Source organism: Notothenia rossii, assembly GCF_949606895.1.
Source record: "Notothenia rossii genome assembly, chromosome: 6".
NCBI classification, from domain to species: Eukaryota; Metazoa; Chordata; class Actinopteri; order Perciformes; family Nototheniidae; genus Notothenia; species Notothenia rossii.
In genome coordinates this window covers 43,925,157-43,934,058 of record NC_136909.1, presented here as the reverse complement: position 1 = coordinate 43,934,058, position 8,902 = coordinate 43,925,157, and the positions used below count along the sequence as shown (strand labels likewise).

General features: G+C 41.9%; 1 long non-coding RNA gene across 1 annotated transcript; it reads right to left on the bottom strand.

The window, feature by feature from the left end:
• Nucleotides 1–5,049: 5,049 nt before the first annotated feature.
• Nucleotides 5,050–7,331, bottom strand: LOC307043977. The gene is made up of 2 exons (XR_013809492.1): nt 7,055–7,331; nt 5,050–5,346 (listed from the first exon to the last, which is right to left on the bottom strand). It is a non-coding gene; the product is annotated as an uncharacterized lncRNA (long non-coding RNA).
• Nucleotides 7,332–8,902: the final 1,571 nt, after the last annotated feature.

The following is an 8,902-nucleotide window of genomic DNA, read 5'->3' as shown; positions in this document are numbered from 1 at the left end:
AGCTTTAGATAATAAGAGTCTGGTCGATCTCAGTAATGAAGTCGCTGAGCCAGAGTCTTTTCATTAACACGTTGTAATTGTTTCTGAAGAATAAAAATCGGGCATGTCATTCAGACAATCGTGTTGCCTCTGGCCGGGGTGACTGACTCGGCATCCGTTGCATATTTCTTCTCTGTATCGATGTATCACCCCCTCCACAATATCAACCAACACTGATTTCACTGTGTCCATAAACAGAGACGTCTTGGCCCAAGGAGCAAAATAAGCAGCAGTAGTACTGCAAGATTCGGGTGTCCAGAATGGTGGTGATGATGGTAGTCCAGGAGTTTGTTCCTGGCTGCAACTCGCGGGGGGAGACTTGGTTTTTCTCAGATCCATAGCTAGTTTTCAAACTGTCGTCTTAGTGGGGTCCTTAGTTTTAGATGCTTTGCTGAGTGGAGGGAGGGACTTATTGCGTTGAGTGGGGGGAGTCATCTGTAGAATTGAGAGTTTTTTTCACCAGTATAATGTCCCTCGCTGTTTGAGTCTTTTTTTTTTAAAGTTATTTTTCAACTATCATTTTCAACCAAGCAGCAAGAGGTCAAATTTAAGAATAAGTAATAGTTTGTCACCATTTTACGGGAAATAGTCAGAGCGCAATGTCACATCTTAAAGACAGCTTGAACTGGATAAATGGTTAGTCTTCAAACATACCGTACGTTCTGCATGTTAGTATATCTGGCCAATTGGTTTAGACCCTACTGCCCTAGACGCATGCTCTCAATAGGGAAGTCACGCTTTGGGAAGAGGTGTTTCATTTCACAGATCCACCTTGATTCTTGTTGTGCTGGCTGAAGGAAGAGGGACGGGGGAGGAAAATTCAGAGGATGAAGAAGCAGAAAAATAACTTGTTTTGTAAAACGTGCAGCACGTCAGTTTGAAGGAAAAGATGACACCGTGTTTATACATGACATGCAAAATATCTTGAAGCCCTACAACCAAAGAAAAAAGATTGTGTTAAAAATATGGCAAAATTTCGTAATATTGTATAATTTATTGTTTAATCGAAACAGTGTTAAAATCACAAACTTGCCTTTTAGAGTCGTAGTCTTTTACAAAAATTCTGTTTTGTTAAGAGCTACCAAAACATAGTAAACATCACAATTATTCCCAAAACAAACTGGGAATGGGGACATCGATAACATATTTTAATGTTTAATTTTCTTCAGGGCTACCGTAGTGCACATTGATGAACACTTTAAAACAAATATAATGCTTACAAGTGTAAATGAGCCGGATTTTAGCTCTGAGCTCATTTCCATCTATAGCCCCGTCACATACAGCATATAAGAACATGACATTTATATATATACATACAGCAAAAATAAATACATGATATGCAGAAAGAGCATGAGCAGCATATTCAAGGATGGTAAAGTGGTGGTATGACTGTGGCTTTCTGTCAAACACCTGGATAGCTCTCTTGAACAGCTGTTCTATGGGTTTCAGGTGTGTGGCATAAGCAAACGACCAGTTTGTAAAACAGTATTCAATGTGGGATAGAATCATACAGTGGAGGTATGACTTTGCAGCATTGACAGTTAAGAAAAAGGTATAATTTGTTTAAAATGTTGCAAGTTGAATTTAATGGTATTGGATACTTTCTGGATATGTTAAAAAGTCAAGTGCGAGTCCAATATGACACTCTCTGTTCAAGATACTTGCACTGGGAGACTAGTTCTATTTCTGCTCCATTTAAAAATACATTGGATCCTTCGATCCTTAAAACTAGAACACTGATGGCTGGCTTACGCTACAAACTTCATCACCTTTTAACAAGAGAGTAAGTATATAAACCGTTATTTTGTATATTTTACACATCAGCAGAAACAGAGAGAGATGGCAGGACACTGTGTTTTAGAGAGAACCCCTCCCCCCTGCGTCAGCAAACGGCTTGCGCGGTAATACCATCGCCCAGATGGTCCGCTTTTAGTTTCCCGGACGGTGCTTGTCAGGACTCTTTTCCCTTCTGGCGGCGGGGGGATATTTCCTTCTTCTTCCTCCACATTGAGGGGTAACGGTGAAAACTCTTCTCTGATCTCGCTTTTTGTTTGCGTTTCTTTGCTTTTTGTTGCAAATATCTTGTACACCGCTGGTTTCACAGTATTTTCTTGATGCACTACTTCTTCCGATACAATGGTTGCGTGGAGATCTCTGGAAGACACCAGAGTTAACACAGCCCAATCTGTTGAGGTCAACGTCGCTTTAACACTGTGGGGTCCATACGTTTCTCCATTCTTCAGATTGTAGAAATGCAGTTCATTCCCCATATAGTTGAATACGTATCCCCAAACATGTTCATTTTCCAGAAGCCATTTCTCTTCAAGATCTTCGACCGGAGGTGTTTGAACCCGGCACAGATACTGCATCCGTTTCTTGATTGGCGCTCCGGACGGATGGCGGTAAGTTGTCACAGGCGTCTCGCTGATTAAACCCATATCGAGGCGTCTCTTGGCCTTTTTTTCTTTTTGGAAAGATGACTTGATGATTGGAAATGACTGGCTTTTTATCTGCACGGGGTTCTTTTTTTTAATCTCACTCCATCCCCTCGGTCTTCTGACATCACATAATTGGGGCGGGCCCTTCTGTCACTTTTATGCATACTAATGTGATGGAAGCGGCATTTTGTTTTAATAGACTTGGGGGCGGGCCCACCTGTCACTTTTTATGCATACTAATGTGATTGAAACAATTTTTATGATACACCATAAGGCGCGACAGTGGGGGCTTTTCACACCTGTGAATACACATCAACCCCCTCCTATCGACGGATCTCACACCTACTTGGGATATCACACCTACTTGAGATCTCACACCTCAATGAAAGGGGAGGTGGGACTTAGCTCATTTGCATAATGGGGGGAGGTGTGACCTGTCACTTTTTTATGCATACTAATGAGACGAAAGCGGGATGAATCTTACTACTGCCCTTGCTGATGGAAGGAGGTTGTCACTCAAAATCTCACGATACATGGCCCCATTCATTCTTTTCTTTACACGGATCAGTCGTCCTGGTCCCTTTGCAGAAAAACAGCCCCAAAGCATGATGTTTCCACCCCCATGTTTCACAGTAGGTATGGTGTTCTTTGGATGCAACTCAGCATTCTTTCTCCTCCAAACACGTCTAGTTGAGTTTTTACCAAAAAGTTCTATTTTGGTTTCATCTGAAACATATGACATTCTCCCAATCCTCTTCTGGATCATCTAAATGCTCTATAGTAAACTTCAGACGGGCCTGGACATGTACTGGCTTAAGCAGGGGCACACGTCTGGCACTGCAGGATTTGAGTCCCTGGCGGCGTAGTGTGTTACTGATGGTAGCCTTTGTTACTTTGGTCCCAGCTCTCTGCAGGTCATTTACTAGGTCCCACCGTGTGGTTCTGGGATTTTTGCTCACCGTTCTTGTGATCATTTTGACACCACGGGGTGAGATCTTGCGTGGAGCCCCAGATCGAGGGAGATTATCAGTGGTCTTGTATGTCTTCCATTTTCTAATAATTGCTCCCACAGTTGATTTCTTCACACCAAGCTGCTTACCTATTGCAGATTCAGTCTTCCCAGCCTGGTGCAGGTCTACAATTTTGTTTCTGGTGTCCTTTGACAGCTCTTTGGTCTTGGCCATAGTGGAGTTTGGTGTGTGACTGTTTGAGGTTGTGGACAGGTGTCTTTTATACTGATAACGAGTTCAAACAGGTGCCATTAATACAGTTAACAAGTGGAGGACAGAGGAGGCTCTTAAAGAAGAAGTTACAGGTCTGTGAGAGCCAGAAATCTTGTTTGTTTGTAGGTGACCAAATACTTATTTTCCACCATAATTTGCAAATAAATTCTTTAAAAATCAGACAATGTGATTTTCTGGATTCTTTTTCTTCTCATTTTGTCTCTCATACTTGAGGTATACCTAGGATGAAAATTACAGGCCTCTCTCATCTTTTTAAGTGGGAGAACTTCCACAATTGGTGGCTGACTAAATACTTTTTTGCCCCACTGTATCTGTTTATTTAAGGTGTCCAGGTGATGCAGACAGGCTGGACCAGAGAGCGAGAGACAGAACTGGACTCCTCACAGCAGTGAACTTCAGCTCAGGTACAAATACTTTTTTTTTCATACTGTACAAAGAATCAAGAAAGATATTAGTTTAAATGAATGAAGTATTGACTTTAATACACTGATATACATTCCATTAAACAATACTAAATACTAGATCACCTACACATCAGTTAAGTTGAGGGTTTTTTCCATGCAAAAAGTTACATTTAGATGTTAACAAGCAATATGATTTTGTCAGCTTTCTAATTTAATGTATTGAAGGCAAAGCTATTTAACACATAGTGAGAACTGCTTCTATTTATCTCTCAATATTGTCTGTAAAAACGTGCTAAAAGTTATTCTTTCAGTGAGACAACAGAGCAAGCTTCTACAGTTGCACTACGTTTTTGATAACAGTTAAATATTATTTTGATAATAAAAAATATTTCAATGTTGATGAACTTCATACTGTTCATTCATAATCTGATTGTCTTTGTAGCTCACTGTTGAATTAAAAATAAAACATTACAATTTCAAAATAATTATATCTACTGCCCCTAAACACACAAACACACCGCTTTCATAAATAACACACTTGTTCTGCAATAATATGTTTTAGGTTTCCTGTAATTTTTGTTAGGAAAGGACATGCCTGAAAGACACAACATTTTCTCCTTCTCTGAGGGTCAAGAAGAACATCCAAGAGGAACATTAAAAGCTGATGTTATGAGATTTTAAGACCAGTACAGGACATTCACTAAGAAACTACTTTTATTGTGAAAACACAGTCAGCTGATCGAATGCACCTATTTCCACATCTACACTCCATCAGCTGATTATTTCTATTTGCCTCACTTTATGAGCTTCACATCACTTGTACCTTGTACAGCAGAGTTTGCAACGTCACAAATAAATGGGGTAAATCTTCTGTCAGATGTGAATGTGTAATCTAACATTTTCAGTAAGAATAATGGACGAAAGGAGTGCAAATACAATTTATTGAAATGTGAACCAAAAGTTAATCAAAAATGTTTTAAATAAAAAGCACATATGGACAGAAGGTGTAAACCTATTAAATGTATAAGTAAACACATTTAGTCAAATAAAGTGACAGACTAGGCCTGTGCAGTTGGTGTAAGCTTTGCCCAGCATGGGCTCCTCCATCAGGCCAGGTCCTCAGTCCTCTCCAAACCAACAAACAGGACTTCCATCACACAGGGGTTTCTCCCTGAAGTCTCTGCAGCTCTCTGGACACCACGCTGTCTCAATCCGTCCACACTGAATATGAAAGGGGAAAATGAAAATAATAAATGCTTTAGACAATAAGAAATATAAAGTTGACTGTTGAGTTGCTCAGTTAGATTGTCAATACTCTTACTGTATAACTAATATATTAGGTTAAGAGGCACATTCAAATAAAGATTGATCTTTAAATACATTTTGTCTTTTGAATTGTTTGTCTAAAGTCAAGGATCTAGAACTGGTACTTAGTTTTAATGATACAGTCTGGTTATTATGCTGTTTGGAGGACACCTCACAGGTAAGAGCACTAACTAGCTACCATCACATGTACCTTAGTTTGACTTAAATGTATTAAACGTATAGTTAATTGATATCAAAATATAAATAACTAATGTCATGCAAACATATTAATATTTGCTTGATTCCAGTGTTGAATTTAGCACAATTGACCTTTCGCAAAGCCACGCCCCTAAATGCCCATTGTCCAATCATATTCGATCACGTGCGCGGCTCCCTGTGGAAGTCCGACAAGCTTAGCGTTCAAATTCATTGCGAAAATGGTGAAGCGTTGTGCTTATGGTCTTTGCAAATCGGATAGCAGATATCCTATAAGTTTAGAGGGGGGGGGGGGGGGGGGGGGTGATATTTTACCCGTTTCCTAAACCCGAGAGGAGAGATGCCGCCAGTGAATAAAGAAATGCGGCAGGCCCCATGCCCAGCTGAATATGGCGAATATCAACAAACACAAATACGTTTGCTCCAAGGTAAATACGTGCTAACGTAGCTAGCTAGCTAGCAAAGATTACATTCACAAATTAACTAACTAATTTAATGAACTAATTTCACGAACTAACGTTAGCTAAAGTCACATGACTACAGCTGTAAGCTGTGTGCTTATAGGTCGTTTTGACCATGTATATCACTTGATGCATAATAATGTCTGAACAGCTGAGCTCCGTTATTAGTCTACCTGTGGTCAAAATACAAACAAGAAAGCCAACAGGCAATCATTTATTTATATTTTGCTTTAATCTTTGTAGCATTTTGTTAATGGAAAGCCTACTGCCGACTTCCCTAATCCTGCTGCACAAGTGGGCACCCCGACCCCCACAAAGGAACAACAAGGTGGATGCAGAAAGCCACCAAGGAAACGGTAGTTAACTTTAGACAAACTACAACATTTAATGCCTCTTGTGATTGTATTGTTTTATTCCAAAATAATAATAATTCCGTATAATTTGACATACAGCTCATGTGGTTTTTCACTCTTGCACTGCGACCTGTATGCAAGTGCCTCTATTGATGTTGTGCCTCCCTCTTTTCTAATGTTTATACTGTGGATATAACCCTCCATAGCGTATTGTAGCCCCTTTTGTCGGGACCTGGAGGATATTGCTGCGTTATTGCTCCAAAATGAGTCTGTTAAGGCGACTCCGACTTTACGGAGACCCTCCGTTATGGCTTTGTTTAACGCATCTGGCTCTCAGCTTGTCGGACTAGCAACAGTAACCAAGGGGGGGCGTGGTTTTGCGAAAGGTCAATTGCATACAAACGTTAACGGCCCGTCTACACTACAGGCATCAAAAAATCTTGAAGCTGGGCGTGTCTGAAGCTTGGCGATTTTTTGCGAGCAACGCGACCAACAAACCATCACATGAATCTCTCGCCCCCGACATACAAAGCAATAGCAATGTTAAAACGAAGTAAACTGGATATAAACTCTCCAAACAGGTGAAAAACCTACCAGTTTCACCCACTGTCTCTGCCACCTCCCTCCATGCCTGGTTCCTCCGGTTTGTATCCCGGTAAATAGTTCTGGTCGTAAAGAACCGGGTGATTTGCTACCGTAATATCTCGTTTGGAATGAGGAAATGAACTGCGGTCTGGCTCTCCCAGCTTGCACGCGGTTTGATTGGCTAGCGTTGCACTGGCGGGATTTCCATAAACGGGATTTGATTGGCTGATGCCGATAGATGCTCGTGATGCTTGCAAAGCCATGCCATGCTCCCCACAATGCAGTTCGGCCAAGATTAAAAATCTTCTACGTCACTCCATTCAAGTGAATGGGCGAAGCGTTGAAAGCATTTTTCGATGCCTGTAGTGTAGACGGGCCGTTACGTCTACACTACAGGCATGAAAAAATCTTGAAGCTGGGAATGTCTGAAGCTTGGCGATTTTTTGCGAGCAATCAATCACATGAATCTCCCGCCCCCGAGATACAAAGCAATAGCAATGTTAAAACGAAGTAAACTGGATATAAACTCTCCAAACAGGCGAAAAAACTATCAGTTTCACCCACTGTCTCTGCCACCTCCCTCCATGCCTGGTTCCTCCGGTTTGTATCCCGGTAAATAGTTCCGGTCGTAAAGAACCGGGTGATTTGCTACCGTAATATCTCGTTTGGAATATGAGGAAATGAACTGCGTTCTGGCTCTCCCAGCTTGCACGCGGTTTGATTGGCTGCGCTTGCACTGGCGGGATTTGCATAAACGGGATTTGATTGGCTGATGCCGATAGATGCTCGTGATGCTTGCAAAGCCATGCTCCCCACAATGCAGTTCGGCCAAGATTAAAAATCTTCTACGTCACCCCATTCAAGTGAATGGGCGAAGCGTTGAAAGCATTTTTTGATGCCTGTAGTGTAGACGTACCGTAAGGGATTTTAAGATTCTGAAGTATTATGCTAAAAACTCAATAACTTAGATTATTATTTATAGTTTTGCTGAATAGTTTCATGTCCGCTTACCTTAGAAACGTAAAATGTGACCGCCGTGTGCAGATGGGGAGCATGTTAGCTTCCAGCTCGGTGGCAGCAGGTGGTCCCGCCTCGGCTCCGCCTCTTTGCCCTTATTTGGAGCAGGCTGGAGCAGGCGGGAGTTGAACTCTGACGCCACTGTTGAGCCGTTAGTGGCCGACTCCGCCTACTAAGGGTTTCGGCCCATCTACACTACAGGCATGAAAAAATCTTGAAGCTGGGCGTGTCTGAAGCTTGGCGATTTTTTGCGAGCAACCAATCACATGAATCTCCCGTCCCCGACATACAAAGCAATAGCAATGTTAAAACGAAGTAAACTGGATATAAACTCTCCAAACAGGCGAAAAAACTATCAGTTTCACCCACTGTCTCTGCCACCTCCCTCCATGCCTGGTTCCTCCGGTTTGTATCCCGGTAAATAGTTCCGGTCGTAAAGAACCGGCTGATTTGCTACCGTAATATCTCGTTTGGAATATGAGGAAATGAACTGCGGTCTGGCTCTCCCAGCTTGCACGCGGTTGGATTGGCTGAGCTTGCACTGGCGGGATTTGCATAAACGGAATTTGATTGGCTGATGCCAAGCATCGAGCCTCAAAAGTTGAACATTGTTCAACTTTTGATGCCGATAGATGCTCGTGATGCTTGCAAAGCCATGCCATGCTCCCCACAATGCAGTTCGGCGAAGATTAAAAATCTTCTACGTCACCCCATTCAAGTGAATGGGCGAAGCGTTGAAAGCATTTTTTGATGCCTGTAGTGTAGACGTACCTCTGCAACTCTTCAGAATCCTATGGGTGACGTCACGGACCCTACGTCCATTTATATACATACAGTCTA